The sequence below is a fragment of the Amyelois transitella genome, chromosome 3 (genome assembly GCF_032362555.1).
Source record: "Amyelois transitella isolate CPQ chromosome 3, ilAmyTran1.1, whole genome shotgun sequence".
Taxonomy (NCBI): Eukaryota; Metazoa; Arthropoda; class Insecta; order Lepidoptera; family Pyralidae; genus Amyelois; species Amyelois transitella.
In genome coordinates this window covers 2,422,980-2,444,000 of record NC_083506.1, presented here as the reverse complement: position 1 = coordinate 2,444,000, position 21,021 = coordinate 2,422,980, and the positions used below count along the sequence as shown (strand labels likewise).

Genomic DNA, 21,021 nt, shown 5'->3' with positions numbered 1-21,021 from the left:
TAAAATATAAATTCGCTTAATGACGCAGCTTCCGTTCCGTTCCAAATCATTTTCATATTTCCCCAGTCAGACTTGCGGAATTGGATTTTGTTTTTATCGTTTAAAAAGAAATAAAGATGGCGTCTCAGTTGCTTTTGATGTCTTTCTTTACATTTTCATTCCGTTTGCCACTGAAGTCTTGATAGAATAATTTAATATTCATTCATTTTCATATTATTTGAAGGCAGAGTTAAATGTTTGCCTTTACATGTTTAATTAAAGGCCTTTATGTGAAAATAGAGCAGTGAATGTGACATTTAACGTGTTTCGTGTCAGAATACTTGAACGTTAGATAATTTAATTTTAGTGTAAATAAACTATTACATTTCATTAGTCCGTACTCGGTCACTATCTGAAATTCAAACCTACATCTATACTAATATTATAAAGCTAAAGAGTTTGTTTGTTTGAACGCGCTAATCTCAGGAACTAGTGGTTCGAATTAAAAAATTCTTTTTGTGTTGAATTTACCATTTATTTAAGGAAGGCTTTAGGCTATATAACATCACGCTGCAACTTTTTGGAGCGAAGAAGTACGGGAAAATGTGAAAAAAAAAACGGGGAAAATTATTCATCCTTGAGGGCTTCAATGATGCCCAAAATAACTATTCCACGCGGACGAAGTCGCGGGCACAGCTAGTCTACACTAATATTATAAAGAGGAAAACATTGTTTGTTTGGTTGTAATAGGCTCAAAAACTACTGGACCGATTTTAAAAATTCTTTCACCATTCGAAAGCTTCATTATCCACGAATAACATAGACTATATTTTATTTTGGAAAAAAATAGGGTTCCGTAATAATTTATAAAAATAATTGGCAAAATAGCATTTGCCGGGTCAGCTAGTACTTAATATATGTGGTTTCTATTTCAATTTTTGTTCATAACACTTATTTTTTTCACATTTGCCGTATGGTTCCCTGCAACTATAGAAAAAAGAATAGGATCACTCCATTTTTTTCCATGGATGTCGTAAAAGGCGACTAAGTGATAGGCTTATAAACTTGGGATTCTTCTTTAAGGCGATGGGCTAGCAACCAATCAATATTTCAATCTCAATTTTATCATTAAGCCAAATAGCTGAAAATAGCCTATCAGTCTTTTCAATTCAGTTGGCTCTGTCTACCCCACAAGGGATATAGACGTGGCCATATATATCTATGTACGTACCACTCTTATTACCTTTATCGTAGATGGTATACGTGTATATATCGCCCACTGTACACAACTCATATCTAATTGAAACCGGAGCGCTAACAAAATAACACTAATTGAAATCTCCTCCGCTGAATACTGACACAAAGGATAGTACTTACTTGTACTTGCTTAACACAAACAACTAAACACGCTTTGATTGTGTAAAATGATGATACACAAATTATACGAAAAATTCGGATTTTGATATTGTTTTTCCAGACTAAGACATGTTTTTTACATACTACTTACACACATATAATCACGTCTATGTCCCTTACGGGGTAGACAGAGTCAACAGTCTGAGTACAGTTATGAGTATGTTGAATATCAAAGGTCAAACACAGACTACTTACTTGGTCTTCCAACGGGAGCGAAGCCCAGGGAATAGCTAGTATATAATGAATATTTTTGAACGGAAATACCACACTAGCTGGCAACATTGATATCCGCTCCACATACGAGACCGCTGACCTCCAATTGGCTATATTCCATATTTTGGTAAAACTATGCAATTTTGTATACAACCGTATATGTATTTTTATTTCACACTAGATTCTGCCCGTAGCTCCGCCCGCGTTCAATGAAAAACCTCATTTAAATCCCGTCCCGGTGGGAATTTCAAGACGAACCCTTTTTATGATCAACTACATTATGCCTTTCAGCTTCCTGTACATGGCACTTTCGGCTGTACATTTTTGTCAGCCACTCAGTAACAAAAGTATGATTTTGGATTAAGAAATTTTCTCTAGCTAATAACACGAGTTCTCCCTGTTCTTAAAGAAGGAGTTCCTCATGTTTGTCTAAATAAAAACATTTTGTTGTTTTACATACATATTCCCACGTCTATATCCCTTGCGGGGTAGACAGAGCCAACAGTCTTGAAAAACCCGAAAGGCCCCGTTCAGCTGTATGGTTCTATGATGGAATTGAGATTTTATAGTTTTGATGGCATAAAATAAATAATCCTTTCATATTTTTTTCAATCTTTTTATTTCACCGTGGCAGACTCTATTTTGCACCCCTCAAACTACTTATACACAAATATTTGTTCATAACAAAATATTCTAATTCGGAAAGTTCACAAACTTTGTTATCCATCTCATATTCTAAAACAAAGATTAAATTTTCGACGGTGAATAATTTTAGAAACAGCTGTTTATTTCTAGTTCTGAACACAGCGTGTTTATTCATAACTTCTATTTCAAGAGATCTCGTTCATGTTAGAAGCTTTTTGTTATAAGTACCTACATAATAACTTAAGTTAACATTTTATGCAAAAGCTGCTTACTTCTACTATTAGTCTAAGCGTCTTAGATACGCTCCAAAATGCGTGATTCGAGAAATTCCTCCGAGGAATGTTCCAGTTCTGGGGAGGAGCCTGGGGGACGTAAGTTTAAAATGCCCGAATTAAAAATCGAAATGAACAGGTTCAAAATAGACTATTTTCTCTGTTATATATACTTAAAGTTATGTCGTGTGGTTCCCGGTATTTTGGGATAGGACAACTCATCTCTTTCTCATGGATGTCACAAAAAGCATCTAAGGGATGGAGTAATGAACTTGATTTAATTTCTAAGGTTTCGGGCTAGCAACCTGTCACTATGTTAATCTCAATTCTATCATTAAGCCAAACAGCTGAACGTGGCCTATCAGTCTTTTCAAGACTGTTGGCTCTGTCTACATACATACATATCATCACGTCTATATCTATACTTGGTAAATTTTTTTTTATATTTACGTAAAGACAAAATAATACATATTTGGCTTAATTCACGTTCAACATTATTATGTTATAATGTTTGTTTGGCAAAATTAACATATACACAAGACACAATACAAGAGAAAGTGACACGCTCACCGCAAATGGAAGACGAATTATTTAGAGATGTGTTCTGAAATTACGCGAAAATTTATTTTGTCTCTGCGTACGGATACACATTCATTCTTTAATCACAAAGAAATAAAAAATATGGCTTAGATCGATACTTTAAAATTATAGTAAATAAGTTAAAATTTATAAATATTTCAGGCGGACGAAGTCGCGGGCAACAGCTAGTTGTATGTATGTATGTTTGTATATTTAACTTGTGTATTATTCCTCGCTTCTGTGTCAAGTTATTAAATTTCAGAGTCCACTCTTCCTCACGAGAAGCGCAGAACGAGGCAGTCATTATAACTTGCCGATGCGCCGGTATACCTGCCAACAAGCAGTTTTACAAGTACATGCTTAAACTAAATTTCAGCACAATGTAAATAGTTTTAAATACTTAATTTTTTGGTAATAATTTGAATCATTTTATGTTATTACGTATATTTTGTCTTTTTCATGTGTTAAACAATTGAACGACTAGATTTAGTATGTACTAGCTGTGCCTGCGACTTTGTCCGCGTGGAATAGTTATTTTAGGCATCATTGAAGCCCTCAAGGATGCTCCTTCCCCGATTTTTTTCACATTTTCTATTATTTCTTCGCTCCTAATAGTTGCAGCTAGACGTTATCCAAACATACATATAATAAAACTGTAACTGAACTTTGTCTGTACATTGAAGATATTTAAGAAAAAAATATATAAGGCTAAAACAATTTTTTTTTAAATTTTTGTCTGTCTGTATGTTTGTACGCGCATCACGCAAAATCTAACGAACGGATCTGAACGAAATTCGGCACAGATATAGTTAGTAACCTGGATTAGAATATAGGCTACTTTTGATCCTGAAATTCTATCCCAAGGGGATGAAATAGGGGGTGTAAGTTTGTATGGAACTTCGTCATTTTTAAATCGATATAAAAAGCTATTAATAATTTTAATACAAAGACTGATAGATAAAACTGTAGTCAAAATCTATACTAATATTATAAAGCTGAAGAGTTTGTTTGTTTGAACGCGCTAAGCTCAGGAAGTGCTGGTTCGAATTGAAATAATCTTTTTGTGTTGAATACACCAATTATCGAGGAAGGCTTTAGGCTATATAACATCACGCTGCAACTGTAAGGAGCGAAGAAATAATGGAAAATGTGAAAAAAACACGGCGAAAATTATTCACCCTTGAGGGCTGCAATGATGCCCAAAATAACTATTCCACGCGGACGGAGTCGCGGGCACAGCTAGTATAGCCTAAAGCCTTCCTCGATAAATGGTCTATTCAACACAAAAATAATCTTTCAAATCGAACCAGTAGTTCTTGAGATTAGCACATTCAAACAAACAAACAAACTCTTCTGTTTTAAAATTAAATATATAAATGTATACGAGACTAATAACACAGATTAATTTAGCCTCGATGTAATTTCGAAACATGTGTTACGAAATACTAACTCAACGGTACCTACTACATTTTATAATAAATACTTATAAGCATAAACATCCAAGACCCAGGTCAATCAAAGAGAATTCGTTACTCATACCATACCCTGCCCAGGATTTGAAACCGGGTTCTCCGTTATCACAGACAAGCGTACTACCGCTGCACCACATAGGCCGTCAAATTATAACTTCAATCCGTTGTCAATTTATTACTTGGAATAATCTGATACAACGAGTAAGCTTTACAATTGCTACGGAAATTCGTAGCACAAACTGAAGCAATTGGCGTTTTGCTACGATATTTCGTAGACAACCTCTACGAATAATATCTAGTACTCGAATTAATCAGTGAAATGCTTTTAGATGTACCTTTTTAACCATTAAATAAATATATCTTAAATTTATAAATACTACAAGTATTAAACGCGCATGTGACGTACCTTTTTTATTATATATTTCGTTGTTGTATCTCTTACATCACTAAGAGAGGAGTTTAAAATGCCCACTAGAATGAAGCACAAGAACTATATACATATATGTTATATATATTTTATTATTAGTACAGGAATATTTTTAAAATCCAAATAAATGAAATTAAACGTCAAAATATTATTGTCTATTCTATACGATATTAAAAACATATAACTTAAAAAGCTTAATTAAGAAACAAAAATGGAACCGAATTATTTAAACAAATTACTATGTTCGTGTAAAATCTTGATAAAACACGAATTATTTTAGGCAAATTACCGAAGTATTGTGCCTTTCATGTGAATTTTACGTTTTCAACAGTCCTGTAACAGTCATGAGGTCGAGGGAATTATTTGATTTAATAAGCGATCTAACTTATTCGGTTTTTCAAATTTAATTTTGTTTTTGTTTTTTTTTTTTGTTTTTATGGACTTCTCTTCTTCTCACACCACTTTACCTAAGTCGATGTTATGTCAGATTTGACGTCGCCATCAATGTTCTCAAATGCGTGAAGTACAGATACCAAGTATTTCTATGGTCAATGTAGTAAATAAAAACTTATTATATTGGGGTAGACAGGGCCAACAGTCTTGAAAAGACTGAATGGCCACGTTTAGTGACAGGTTGCTAGCCCATCGCCTAAAAAGAATCCCATCGTTGGAAAGAAATGGAGTGGTCCTATTCTTTTTTGTATTGGTGCCGGGAACCACACGGCGGTCATTGTAGTATATATCTCAAAAATTACCGGCCCCAATCAAAACTTTGACAGCACACAGTAAACTGTATGCAGATTGAATTGAACGTGAAAGCTCGCAATAATTTCAGTTGCATCGCATGCAGTCACTGCACAATAGTAACGAGCCATTGTGTGAGCACTTTGCGTAAATTGGGCTCTAAGTCTGGTGTGAAATTGCCTCATGGACGCCCTTATATCTGGTTTAGAAAATACTAGCTTTTGTTAGCGACTTCGGTCGCGTTTTTTCCTATTATGCAGTTAAAAGTAGCATACGTTCTCTCTATCTTTGTACCAAATTTTATCAGTTTTATATAGGTATATATAATATATATATATATATATATATATATATATATATATATATATATATTATATATATATATAATATATATATATATATATATCATATAATATATATATATATATAATATATAATATATATATATATATTATATATATATAATATATATATATATATATATATAATATATATATATATATATATATATATATATATATATATATATATATATATATATATATATATATCTTACAAATATATATAACACACATATATATATATGTGTTATATATATTTGTAAGAAAAAGGTGTTAAAATGGCGATGATTCTATTATTTATTTATTTAAAAAAAAAGTAATGAAAACGACATTCAATATCACAAAAGGATAAGCAGGTTATATAAAAACTGTCTGGGCACATCTCCAAAAAAATGTAACTTTCTCAAACCCGCCATCTTTATTTCCTAACTGACACTCAACCTGTCAGATGTCAACATTTCTGGCTGAAATTCTAAGGCATTCTCGCAAGGAGTTTGTTTATTTACTCGTCAGCGGCGCAATGGTTACTGGCCTGATATAGTAATCATAAAAAATTAAAATCTAGCCTAATTACCTAGAAGAAAAAACAATTAATATAGCTGAACGTGGCCATTCAGTCTTCTTAAGACGGTTGGCTCTGTCTACCCCGCAAGGGATATAGTGACCATATGTAAATAATGTATTGTGTGTAGATGTAGTCTCTGCCTACCCCTCCGAGAAAAATTGGTAGTATGTATTGTGTGTGAATGAAAACCTTTGGTTTTGAATTGGTTGAAAAACAAGCAAATCTGATAGAGATGGACATAAATGAACGACTAAGAGATAAAGGCTACAACATAACACGCAACTGGAAGAGAAATCTAAGAAATATCCTTTATTAAATGATTATTCTTAGCACGAAACTAGTAATTTATCCTGAAAATTAATAGAATGTTCCGAATTTCCTTTGGTTTCACAGAAGTCTGGGATAATACATTATTTATTTTCGGCACGCTCAACCTATTCGACTTGTTAGCACTAAGAACGATCAATTTAATCTTCAAAGCTTTTTCCTTAGGTTGTTTCTTGAGAAAAGGCGTCATTTCGGTTTTCGTGTAATTTCGAGGCCGAGTTTTACGTTAATTGAAACAAAAAACTGTTTTTAATATTTTCGTTTTCGGAAACATTCTTCATGAGGAATTATTTGGCACACTTTTTGTTCTTATTTATTACAATATTTTAGTGTCGAAATCCATATAAGTAGTCTAGTTTGTAGACCAACCGGTACTTTTGCGGCGTGGGTACATAAAGTCAATCGAAATCTGTAACATTGATCGGAGTCAGTCTGTGTACACTGACTTATTTTTCCACTGGATTGTCGTAATAGGTGAACTAGCTCTTTCGGGAGGACAAACCCGGGGCAAACATATATAACGTCACATAATAAAAATGGTGTAAACCTAGTTCTTCGTTACATAAAATGCTGTAAGCGAAGGCTTTAATGGCCGAATATAGATAATATTATAAACCAAAAGTAAATACTTAATTAAATCTGACTTTTGCACGTCGATGATAAATGCAATTATAAATATAAAAAGGTCACATAATGAGATGGGACATAGTACCGTGTGGTTACCGGCATTTTAGTAAAGGACCACTTCATCTCTTTCCCATGAATATTATAGAATCAATAAACTTAATAGATCAATAAACTAAGGATTCTTCTTTTAGGCGATGGGCTAGCAACCTCACTATTTGAATCTCAATTCCATCTTTACATCATACAACTAAACGTGGTCTTTTATTATTTATGAGACTGTTGGCTCTGTTTTTTAGATCAATTTTAGGTATAGACGTGATTATATGTATGTAGAAATGATATTCAAACCAATACTTACCTAGCAAATAACCTAGGCACCCAAAAACCATTATCTCAGCAGTATTTATAGAGGCGAAGACAAACCAGCAACTTGCCTCATAATTCTTGTGTGGTGTTTCTGACTATTTCCTGTGCTTCATGAATATCCGTAGAAATTCGTAGAAACTTCGTGCTAATTCAGAACAGACATAAGTAAACAAGCCGCTACTTTAAATTAGGTGCAGTTCATTCAATTCTGGTTTCTCTTGCGGTTGCAATAAGACTCACAGTGTGCATCACTGTCGAGTTACTTAGTGGTAAAGATATAAATATCGGGCTCTTAAATAAGCGTTGGGTGTTGCGTTGAAAACACGCGTGATTTTGTTCAACAGAAGTAAATCTGAGAAACGTGGTATACGGCCCAATAAACTCACTTATCCTACAGATAGTGAGAGAGAGAGAATAATATTAATATTGTGAAGTTGACGTTGTTGATGAAAATGCTGCAGTGCAGTTTGTTACCGCTTCTTCTGCACTGACGCCTTGGAAGCGGCAGTAAACTTAGTTTTTAAGTAATTTATTTGACGTCAACCAAGTTGTTAAACCATACGACAATTATTAAGCGATATAATAATATCCTATAATAATGAATAAAAAATTTGAATTTGAAAAAAAAAAAAAAAAAGTGCAAATACTTTATGTTATCCGAAATATAAGTCCCTGCTCCATATTAAAAACTGTTTTGTTATCTCTTTTTTTCGTTAGTAAAGATAATACATACATACAAAAAATCATTCATCAGCCTTTTTCCCCGGAAGGGTAGGCATAGACTACATCCTACTACTATTATAAAGGCGAAAGTTTGTATGGATGTATGGATGTTTGTTACTCTTTCACGCAAAAACTACTGAACCGATTACCATGAAATTTGGTATGTAGGTAGCTGAAGACCCAGAATAACACATAGGCTACTTTTTATCCCAGAGTTCCCGCGGGATTGATAGGGTTTCCATGCGGACGAAGTCGCGGGCGGCCTCTAGTATAACAATAATAATGTCATTATACTTAAGCCTGGAAAAGAATTCCGATTTTACTATTTATCGCTTGTTCTGCTTATGTTCGTAAGTTACCTTTTAGTGCAAAATGTGTTTTCAATAAAATCAATTGCAACAGTTGTGAAAGAATTACAAGGCTGTTCATTGGGTAGAGACCCAATGAACAGCCTTGTAATTCTTTCACAACTGTTGCAATTTTTTTAAATATTAAGAATGCACTAAACTGGCGAGTTTGCATGAAAAGAGATTATTTATGCTAGCGGTCGAGGAAATTGGGAATAAGTAGTCTCTACCTACATATCCAGAAACGAAGGCGTGATTTTATGTATACATGTTACATTCCACTTCCTGTAAAAACGCTGTTTTCGTAGCCCCACACTACATGCGGTAACTGACGACGACAGCATCGACCCGCTCGCAAGATTTACAATCTTGCTGAATGTAAATGAATTCGTGAAGTGCTGAAACATGAACCTACTACGTGGTGAGCGTTTTTCACTTCACCTCCTTCAGAAAATGAGAAGTTAACATTGCTTTCACACTAAAATGGAAAAGATATAAGTATTGTATTTTTGTTTGCATCGAATAAGTCAAGAACTACTTCTTTGGCTGATTCGTGAAGAGTTGAAACATGAACCCACTATGTAGCTTGGTGGACAACTTTCGTATCTCCTTGAGAAAATGAGGGAACTTCAACATAAGTAACATAAGTAAGTAAATATATAAGTCCATACTTCCTTATAATATATATTCCTATAAAAGTACATACTAATATTATGTAGTGTTAAAAATTATATTTTTATTTGCAACATATAACAGACACTACGGCGATTTTGACATAGTGATCTATTAGACCTCCAGATGACAATAGGCTAATTTTCCACGTTAAAAAATCCTCGGGCAAAGTCTAGTAGGTATCGTTTAATTTTTCGTCGTCTTTCAAACAAATTTCTCAAGTGAAAATTTAAATAAAGATGAAACCATATTGTGGAAACATTGAAATCACAATAAATTTTATAATAAGGTAAGGTATTAAATTTAATAACTATTCTTTGGTCATTAATAAATCATCTAAAAACTACTTAAAGGATTATCCTACCTCCATTTATCTTTATGGCAAGTTAATACCTTGATTAGTTTCGCAGTAAATTTAACCGATATAATTGTAGAAATGTTATCGAATAAATAGAGTGTTTTCGCCATAAGACGTATCGTTTCCGTGGTGTAGCGGTTATCACATCTGCCTAACACGCAGAAGGCCCCCGGTTCGATCCCGGGCGGAAACATTATTTTTAATATTTTTTTTTATCATTTTTAATTATTATGGCACAGAATATTATAGGTACGTTAAAATTCCTGTCATACGGTCAGACGGAACTTGCTTAGTGTAAAAGTTTATTTGGCGATTAACTAATTAACCAGGAAAATGATGTCTACATTTCACAAAACCACACCCGGCTTTAAATTGTGTACATGCTCAGTAATAACATATAGTTTATATCTATATATGTATATATGAATCACCCCGTTAGCTGCGATAATCCGAGGGAACTATTTATTGCCACATAAAACGGGAACAATCTAAATTGCTTTGTGTACAATATTAATTCAATTTACGCACACACGTGTACACGTATTGTGCTATATTGAATAATTAAAATTTACATTTCTGTTGGTTAGTTAATTTGTTTAATACATATAATCACGTCCATATCCCTTGCGGGGTAGAGGGAGCCAACAGTCTTGATGATGAAAAGACTGATAAGCCACGTTTAGCTGTTTAGCTTTCTAATAGAATTGAGATTCAAATAGTGGCAGGTTGCTAGTCTGTCGCCTAAAAGAAGAATCCCAAGTTTATAAGTATATCCCTTAGTTTTTAATGTTTGCGTTAATTTTCAAATTTAGTTAGTAACATGCCTTTAACATTCCGTACCGTTTGCATGTTTCCCCTGGGAGACCGTGGTTCGGGCAACAATCGAGGGTGAATTTAGGCAATCACAGCCTGGATTTTTTTTGTAATAATACTTTAAGAAGACCTAGACGAACGTATCTTGATCAAATTAAGGACGTCCTGGTAAAGGGTCAGGTCAAGAGTACCCGAAACCGCCGAGCTTGCATGAAGAGAGTTATAAATGTGGATGAAGCGAAGGAAGTATGCAGAGATCGTGGCAAGTGGAAAGATGTAGTCTCAGCCTACCCTCCGGGAAAGAGGCGTGTTTTTATGTTATGTTATGTAATACTTTAGCTTTTACGACATGAAAAACAGAGAAGACATAAACTAAATTTAACATATATATTATTTAGCTTAACAATAGTTTATGCATAAATGCTACCCGGACAATCGCAGGGAACGATTAAGAAATTTAATAAAGAAAATGTAAATAGGAACTCATTTTATTGTAAGGATTCCTCCGCGTGTACCTCGCCACCGCTGTACTAATGAAAATTCTTTTGTTTCAGGTATGTTCGGCCAAGCAAGGTTTGCCAAACTTTAATTAAACTTCGCCAACTTTATAATTTTCGAAATTTAATTAAATATTCAATTCTAAAGTTATAGTTTTGACAGTTGCTATAATAGAAACATTGTAGGTAAATTGAGCAATTTTTTTCAATTAAGGTAAGCAGTAAATCTTTCAGTCTTTGCTAGACTGTTGGCATGTTTGCATGTATGACCTGAATAACCTGAATACTGAAGACATTGATACCGAAAAATCCCACAAAAACCGGACCAACAACAGAAACATTAATCCTGACACAGTTCCAACAAAAATATCAAAAGCCAGTACCAGTAACAAATAGCGAAACTATAGATAATAACTCTACACTGGTTTTTTTTTCTCAGCACATTCACACCCTGTCCCAAATGTTTAATGTTTGGGTTAATTTTCCTTTTAGTTGGACCACATTGAAAAGTTGTAGAAATTTTTCTTTGTGTTTATGAAAGTATAAAAATATTTTGAAATGGCATTGATTTACTTGTCTATACTGTACACTTGAACACCTGTGTGTAAAAGAGGGAAGGATCTTTTGTAAAACAGTAAAAACAAATTGTCTGTCTAACCAGACTGAAATGCGACCTCATTAGTTATTACAAATTCCCCATGGAAAAACACCATTTGACGTACACTTGACCTTTTCTTTAAAGAAAACGTCTATTATAATTAAATATGCTTTATTTTTGTCTCGAATTGATATAATATCTCAACATTAGAAATATATATACACATTTTTTCTTATCTAGATTACAATCATTATCTAAGATATTTTATGGTTTACATTTTATTAAAAGCAAGTAAAATCAAGTAAAAAAACGGGCCACGTTGTAAATTCGACCTTTTTCACGAAGCGGGCGACGGCATGAATATGCAATGAACGTAACAGTGCATTTGGACAAAGATCCCGCTGCACAAAGCCAGTTTGCGGCCGCCTATGCTTATCTCAATTCAGTGGCCGTATGAAAAAATCGATGTTTACTGTTTATTTGAATTCCGTAATTCTGTTATCGAATTTTTAATTTTCGATGGTTTGATGATGAAATCTTTTTCAACATGGGATTCTTTTTTTAAGGTGATGAGCCTTTTTATGCGCTGTGTCTACCCCGTAAGCAACAAAGAATATATGTATGTTATACTAAATGTTTTGCGTTTTTTCGTGCCAATATAAAAAAAATATTTATCTATTTATGTAAACTAATAGTAACATTAATTCTATCTTAATTCTATACTTTGTTTTTAAAACATTGTTAGCCATCACAAAATAATGTGATACATCACTTATTGAATCAGAATATCATACACCCTGTTGTTTTAGTCGAAATCTCAGGTCCTAACATAGTCATAGCTATCAAGTTATCCAAAATAAACGTAAAATAGTTATAAAAATGTTTTTTTATACTAATGTTTAACAATATAATATATGTTATATCGTATACATTTAAGTTAATTACAAACATTTACCGTAAGTAGGTCGGAACCTTTCATCCCCTCCTTAACATGGGATTAATTAAAATGAATATTTTCCGAAACGGCTTCCGCCGAATGTTAGCTCGTTCCGATCGGCCCAAACGGATTAATTGAAATATATCGCAACGTTATCCTGTTGCCCTCGCAGACTGAAATTTGTATTATTTAATCTAGGAAATAGAAAATATTTTCTTACATACATACATATAATCATGGCTATATCCCATCAACAGTCTTGAAATGACTATAGGCCACGTTCAGCTTTTTGGCTTTAAGATAGAATTGAGATTCAAATAGTGACAGATTGCTAGCCCATCGCCTAAAAGAAGAATCCCAAGTTTGTAAACCTATGCCAAAGTCGCCTTTTACGACATCCATGGGAAAGAGATGGAGTGGTCTCAACAACATATAAAATAATATAAAGTATATTTTGGGTAACATAGCATAAGAGAAAGAAAGAAAAAAAGGAATGATACCTTCTAAGTTTTCGTGCAAGTATCAAACAGCTTGATATTTTTGATTTATACGAGTACCTTCCTAGAGAATCATGGAACAGGTCGAGATCTGGTATTTTCTTATTGTACTCGTTGTAGGTAGTGCAAAAAAACTACTTCTTCACTTGAAACGCTAAGTCGATTTTTCAGAAATAGGTATTGTTTTTTTTTTTCTTGTACAGGCATTGCACCCGTACATCCATCTCAGTTTGGTCCAAAGGTTCGACTTGCAGAGAATGCCTTGTGGCATTAAGTCCACCTGTTGTACATTTAACGTGCTTTATGCACGTTTAAATAAATAAATAAATAAAACAACAAATATACTTATTCTCTTTTTAATATTTGTATAGGTTATCTATATACAAAATCTATTATTATATATATTGAATTCAATGTTTGCTTACGTCCTCATTGTTGTAATTAATCACACCACTTAATTGCAGATTATTGACGTATCAACATATTATCCACATATTAATTACGCATCTCGCTAATTTCATGTTGTCTAATAATACTTGACATTAGACTGAAATAGAGCAAGCAACTGGATGTGTAACCATGTTCCAATATGGGTTAGGTTCCCCTGCAAAGGTTTCGGAGATCAAACAAGAGTCGCTTATTGTACAACATACATACAAACATACATACATACATATAGTCACGTCCATATCCCTTACGGGGTAGACAGAGCCAACAGCCCCGAAAAGGCTGAATGGCCACGTTCAGCTGCTCGGCTTAATGATGGAATTGAGATCCAAATAGTGACAGGTTGTTAGCCCATCGCCTAAAAAAGGATCGCAATTTTATAAGTCTATCCCTTAGTTGCATTTTACGACATCCATGGGAACGAGATGGAGCGGTCGTATTCTTTTTTGTATTGGTGCCGGGAACCACACGGCACCCTGGGTTTCTCGCTTAAGGTGTTAAGAGGCAACCAGGACTTGGAGACGTCAAGTCTGAAATGAGAATAAAGAATGGATGATAGAGGTTGGCTGGAAGTGATTGCTTAGCGATAAGTCCGCCTTTGTTCTACATATTTATAATGTATGTTTGTACTACATAATGTATTTTTTATGGGCAATAAAGAAAATTTGTATTGTATTGTAATGCTGAATTTGATCTCCCGAGAGGGCAACAAAGTTTATCCCTTTGTGATTTTTGTCAAGAAATTATTCGCAGTGTTACGCCACTTTTAATTTACCAAGATAAAAATATAAAATCACACAAAGAGCTGGCCGAAAAATAAAAAAGCATCTCAACTGAACAATAGCTAAGTCGAGTAGAGATGTATTCTATTATTTGATACTTCTGCCATACTGAATAGACTCGTCCTAAGGTCGCATTCAATCGTTCAGTTCGTTAGCGTCGTGCATCCAGAATGTTAACTTTTTCATTCGTTCATTCGCTCAATCGATGAATCATCCTTTGAAAGGAATTTGAAATGAGAGCCACTCACTACGATTTTGTTGCCAGCTTTTTTATCCTGGCAATAATTTTTTGCGAGACGATGACTATTAAATTGATTTGCTGGACTTGTAGTAGGCATGTATAAGTAGCAAATAAATCATCATAATATCGACTTACTATTTTTTTCTTATAAAACTCTACCAACTCCATATCACGCCACTTTTAATCCATTATTTGACATTTTATTCAAAATTATGCCTGATCTGATGCAAATACATATTTGAATAGTTTTACGAATAATACACAAATAGTATAACTATAATATTTCTCCCTCGGTTTGACAAAAAGTGTATAAATGTAGCGTGAAATAAAAGCGCCATAATGCATTCACTTATTAATTAGACACGGCTCTGTAACTTATAAAGGCACAGTAAAATCAGTCTAGTGAACTAGAAATGAAGTCAGTGGCACGCGTTGAAAGTTTTTAGCATTTTTCCTTTGCTTGATTTTTAGTTCGCGTTCCTCTAGTTTAGAATTTTACCGGGAGCGTAATTTTTGTAGCGAACCGAGTTCATTCATATTTAATTGCACTCGTTATGTTTGAAATCTTACCATAGATCATTTCAGCCGTAGACAATTTTCTTCCTAATTAGTTGAACAAAGAGTGGGCACAGGAAAAGCTTTTTATCCTTGGTACGGCGACAGGTCTGAAGACAACGAGGAAAAAGGTTAAAAAATAAACCTACAAAAGAAGGTTAAATATTATTAAATTGTCATTACTTAAGTCTTTCTATCGGCCATACAGCTGAATGTGGTCCTGCTGGTGGTTCTGCAAAGACGTGATTGTATGTAAAAAGTAACATTCGTGTGCAACCAAAAAAAAATATATAGGTAAATTAAATAGAGGAATTTCAATATAATTCTCGAACATCATAAAAATAAAGTTCAAATTAATTACATAATAAATAATAGATATGTACATACCTACATATAATCACGTCTATATCCCTTGCGGGGTAGACAGAGCCAACAGTCTTGAAAAGACTGAAAGACAACGTTCAGCTATTTGGCTTTAAGATAGAATTTAAATTCAAATAGTGACAGGTTGCTAGCCCATCGCCTAAAAGAAGCATCCCAAGTTTATAAATCTACCCCTTAGTCGCTTTACGACATTCATGGGGAAAAGATGGAGTGACCCTATTCTTTTTTCTATTGGTGCCGGGAACCACACGGCACTCATTGGCAAATCATAAAAATTAAGTTCAAATTAATTACACAATAAATAATAGATATGTAACTTAAATTAATTAATGAAATAATCTTAACACAAGCCGCGCATACTACTTGTCACCGCCAGAGATTCCTGTGTTCAGTAGCGCTCATGTGTCTTAAATTTTGTAATGCAATAGTTACAAGATTTAATTAAACCGCCTTTTGTGACGTGCAGAAACTCCCAACTTGGGAATTATTCTACTTCCTACTATCCTCCTACTATTATAAAGGCGAAAGTTTGTATGGATGTATGGATGTTTGTTACTCTTTCACGCAAAAACTACTGAACCGATTACCATGAAATTTGGTATGTAGGTAGCTGAAGACCCAGAATAACACATAGGCTACTTTTTATCCCGGAGTTACCGCGGAATTGATAACACGCGGACGAAGTCGCGGGCTTCTTGTTCTTAATATAGCGGTAATGTGTTCTGTCGGCGGCATCCCGAGAAGAGTTTCCTTAAAGAAGAATTGAAACAGAGTCCGGATTCTGGAATAAGTCTGGAAGAACAAATGAAAGTCGATTAACACCAGCGGCATCCCGGCAAGAATATCCTCCGGGTGGCGTTCGATTAATCGCGGCAAATGAAGCTGCAAGCCCAGGTATTTTTAATTAAAGTCTAGACTTAGACGCCAAGCTAACACAGCAAGCTAGATAGATAATTCTTTAATCTCAACTATAGCGGTGATAAAGGAAATGAAGTTTAATAAAAAATGTTACTTATTTTATAGCTTTTGTCCGCAAACTTCGCATGTAGGTTGTATGTTTTTAAATACATATTAACACGTCTTTATTCCTTACGGGGGTAGATAGAGCCAACAATCTCGAAATGACCGAAAGGCCAAGGTTAAATTGTGTGAAAAAAAAACTAGTTTATATTGATGCGATCCCGACATATTGATACGTCAAACACATGTTATACGGAACATGAAAAAAATTACGGAACTTATCAAAATATCTCTGTGGATGACTTGTGATATATTTTGCTTTAAATAAAAAAATTATGTCAAAACTTTAACTTTTCGTAGTACACCTGAATTAACACGTATCATATATAGATGAATCACGTGAGTATATCCGAAAAAGTATTCTGGAAAAAAAAATTCCTCGTATATAATCTTAATCTCCAAAACAATATAATAGTTTGTCAACATAACATTGATAACATCGAACTGGATCTAACGCATCGCATCATTTATTCGACATGACAAAATGGCGGCATTTAACAAAATGGCCTCTATGATTTGCGATATTGAAGCAGATTTACTGCGACGGCTAATAACCAGTTCACAAACCATTTCGTTTGACTTCGGTTAATTGGATAGATAAATGTTGGAATAAATAAGATGATTGATAAATTAAATTTTAAAGATTTACGCATACAGACAAACAGACTAAAATAGCGACTTTGTTTTAAACTATGTAGTGAAGGATAGAGACAATATGGAAGATATACAAAAATCTGTACAAAAATCTATATATAGTTTTTTAGAGGTCAAGACCAAAGAAATCTGAATAGTTTTGAAATTCTGAACATCATATTAACTTAATGAGTTTTTCTATCAACTTTTCTATAGACGCGGCACAGGCATTATCTTCAGCATAAACAGCTTTACGTAGCTTGCATGAAACTGCATTAATAAAAAGGCTTTTAACACGTCCCACTGCTAAAGCAAGTAAAACGTTACCACAACAATCGCGCTATTTTCATAAGTGCAGATTAAAAATAACTCCGTTTATACACATTTACCTACATTGTTGAAGCAATAGAATTCGGAATAACAATGCTAATAGAAATGCCATATTGAACTTGAAACTATACGAATGTGTTGCCACCTTGCAATGCATGCAGTTTTCTTCGCTACAGTTGTTAAGTTATCAAATTACATTGAGATCTCAAAATTGAAATTGCCTACACTAGTTGTTCGCCGCTGAACTTCGTTCTCGTACATAATTAAAATTTTTATTAAATTCTGAATAACAACAATGACGTTACAGATTGAATGCCCCATGAACTATAAATTCTTTAAATAGATCGTACATAGCTTTTTAATTTCATCAAACTCAGACTAACAGTTCGAAAGTTATTACGTCACAAATATATGAAAACAAAAAAATATTATTGCCCCAAGTAAATGAAAACGTAATGGAGATTAATGTTGGTGATTACTTTAATTTCTGCCGACATTGGTACTTACCAATGTTTACCTCTTCTATAGTCTCATATTCTTCCGAATGCTATGGTTGCAACACACATGTGTGCTGTCTAAGTGCATTGCAAGTTGGTACATTGTATTATGTACTTGTGTAAAGAATAAATAAGGTTAGTTATTTTTAAATTTGTGTTGAACATGAACATGAACATGAACATTGGTACCACCCCAGCCAAGCAAAGCCTGACCCAGTCTAGCTGGATACACCAGGGGGCACAGATTTTATAGGGAGTGACACGCTCGGGGACGGGAGAGGAAGGCCGACCAGCCGCAACCAGTCGACCACAATCGACCGACTATACAGCCTATAGCCAATATAGGAATTGAGGAAGACGGGTATTGCGACGGAGGAGAGCGTTGATGTGTTGCGTCTTTCCTTCTTTCTTATTTTCTAGATCGTCTTTTAATGGTTCGTTGTCAGTTTCATTTATTTCGTAGGAATCTCATGCTGCTGTGATGAATTTTGTTATTTGTCGCGATGTCTGCCCATTCTGAAGAATATGTAGTGTAGGATTTCATGAGGCCTTCTTAATAAATTATGTAGGAATATTATCCCCGTTTTGATAGTTTTTGTGGTTCGGTTCGGTGGGCTGTTTCAGATCTGCACTCGCCAAGTCATTTCTTGCGCCATCTTCAAGCCTTTATTCTTGTCATCCAAATTTGCCTGTGGCTTTCTCTCAAGTTGGCCGCGTTGTGTCCAATATGAGTTCTTCCAGTTTGAGGTGTTGATTCAGCTTGTACTGTTGTTTCTAATGTGTCGTGTCTCTTGTATGTGCACTTCCAGTTGCAGCATTGGACCCTATGCGTCGTGTTTCTCCAATTAGTAGCATTGATTCCGATGTTATTTCACATGTTCACCGCCCTAGTTTCAATGCCGTCCGTATATTCTCTTACCGTATTTTTCCAGATCTCATTTTCGCCTCCAATGCCCGTGTTTCCTCAGGTTCCAATAGGATATCCATCAGTTCGCAGTATTAACTCTAGTACATCATGTTTTCTCGAATTCATGCTCTTGATTCCAATTTGTTGTGTGTCCTCAGGTTTGCAGCATTAATTATAAAATGACCTCTATTAGTTCGCAGCATTAATTCCAATACATAATGTTTTCTTGAATTCGCAGTCTTGATTCCAATACGTCATGATTCCTCAGATTTGCAGCATTGCTTCCAATATAATTCCCATCAGTTCGCTGCATTGATTCCAATATATCGTGTTTCCTCGGATTCAATCTTTTGATTTCCATACCTACGTTGCGTTTTCTCAGGTTCGCAGCATTGATTCCAATATGACTTCTATCAGTTCGCAGCTAAATTCCAATAAGTCATGTGTCCTCAGGTTCGCAGCACTGATTCCAATATGACCTCCATCAGTTCGCAGCGTTTATTCTAATACATCATGTTTCCTCACGTTCGCAGCATTGATTCCAATATGACCTCTATCAGTTTACAACATACTTTCCAGTACATATTTTTCTCGAATTCGTAGTCTTGATACCAATACGTTGTATGTCCTCAGGTTCGCAACATTGATTCCAATATGACCTCCATCAGATCGCAGCATTAATTCCAATAAGTCATGTGTCCTCAGGTTCGCAGCATTGATTCCAATATGACCTCCATCAGATCGCAGCATTAATTCCAATAAGTCATGTGTCCTCAGGTTCGCAGCATTGATTCCAATATGACCTCCATCAGATCGCAGCATTAATTCCAATAAGTCATGTGTCCTCAGGTTCGCAGCATTGATTCCAATATGACCTCCATCAGATCGCAGCATTAATTCCAATAAGTCATGTGTCCTCAGGTTCGCAGCATTGATTCCAATATGACCTCCATCAGATCGCAGCATTAATTCCAATAAGTCATGTGTCCTCAGGTTCGCAGCATTGATTCCAATATGACCTCCATCAGATCGCAGCATTAATTCCAATAAGTCATGTGTCCTCAGGTTCGCAGCATTGATTCCAATATGACCTCCATCAGATCGCAGCATTAATTCCAATAAGTCATGTGTCCTCAGGTTCGCAGCATTGATTCCAATATGACCTCCATCAGTTCGCAGCATTAATTCCAATAAGTCATGTGTCCTCAGGTTCGCAGCATTGATTCCAATATGACTTCTATCAGTTTACAACATACGTTCCAGCACATAATTTTTCTCGAATTCGTAGTCTTGATACCAATACGTTGTATGTCCTCAGGTTCGCAGCATTGATTCCAATATGACCTCTATCAGTTTACAGCATTAGTTCCAATACATCATTTTTCTCGAATTCGTAGTCTTGGTACCAATACGTTGTGTACCCTCAGGTTCGCAGCATTGACTCCAATACCTCTATCAGTTCGTAGCATTAATAACAATACATGACGATTTCTCGAATTCACAGCCTTGATTCCAATACGTCGTGTTTTCTTAAATTCGCGGCATTAGTAAGTCTTGTTTTCTGAAGTTCGCAGCATTCGTTCACATACATCGGTTTTCAGTATTTCCTCCAGATAATAGATCATAGCGTTGATTCCAATCTGACTTCTCCAGTTCTTAGCACTGATTCCAATACTCCATTTTTCCTAAATTTTTTTTTCAGCACTCAATTTTGATTCATGTCGTATTTCCTCCAGATTCCAGCATTGATTTTGATGTGTTGATTTTCTTCAGCTCGCCCTTCTTTTGCTTGCTGCGTGAGCTTGCGGCA

General features: G+C 34.8%; 1 protein-coding gene and 1 non-coding gene across 2 annotated transcripts in view; both read left to right on the top strand.

Annotated features, from left to right (window-relative positions):
* LOC106133518 (syndecan) overlaps positions 1 to 21,021 on the top strand; it is a 210,015-nt gene that overhangs the window by 130,621 nt on the left and 58,373 nt on the right. The window lies entirely within an intron of this gene.
* On the top strand, positions 10,194 to 10,266 carry Trnav-aac (transfer RNA valine (anticodon AAC)). The gene has a single exon. It is a non-coding gene; the product is annotated as a tRNA-Val (tRNA).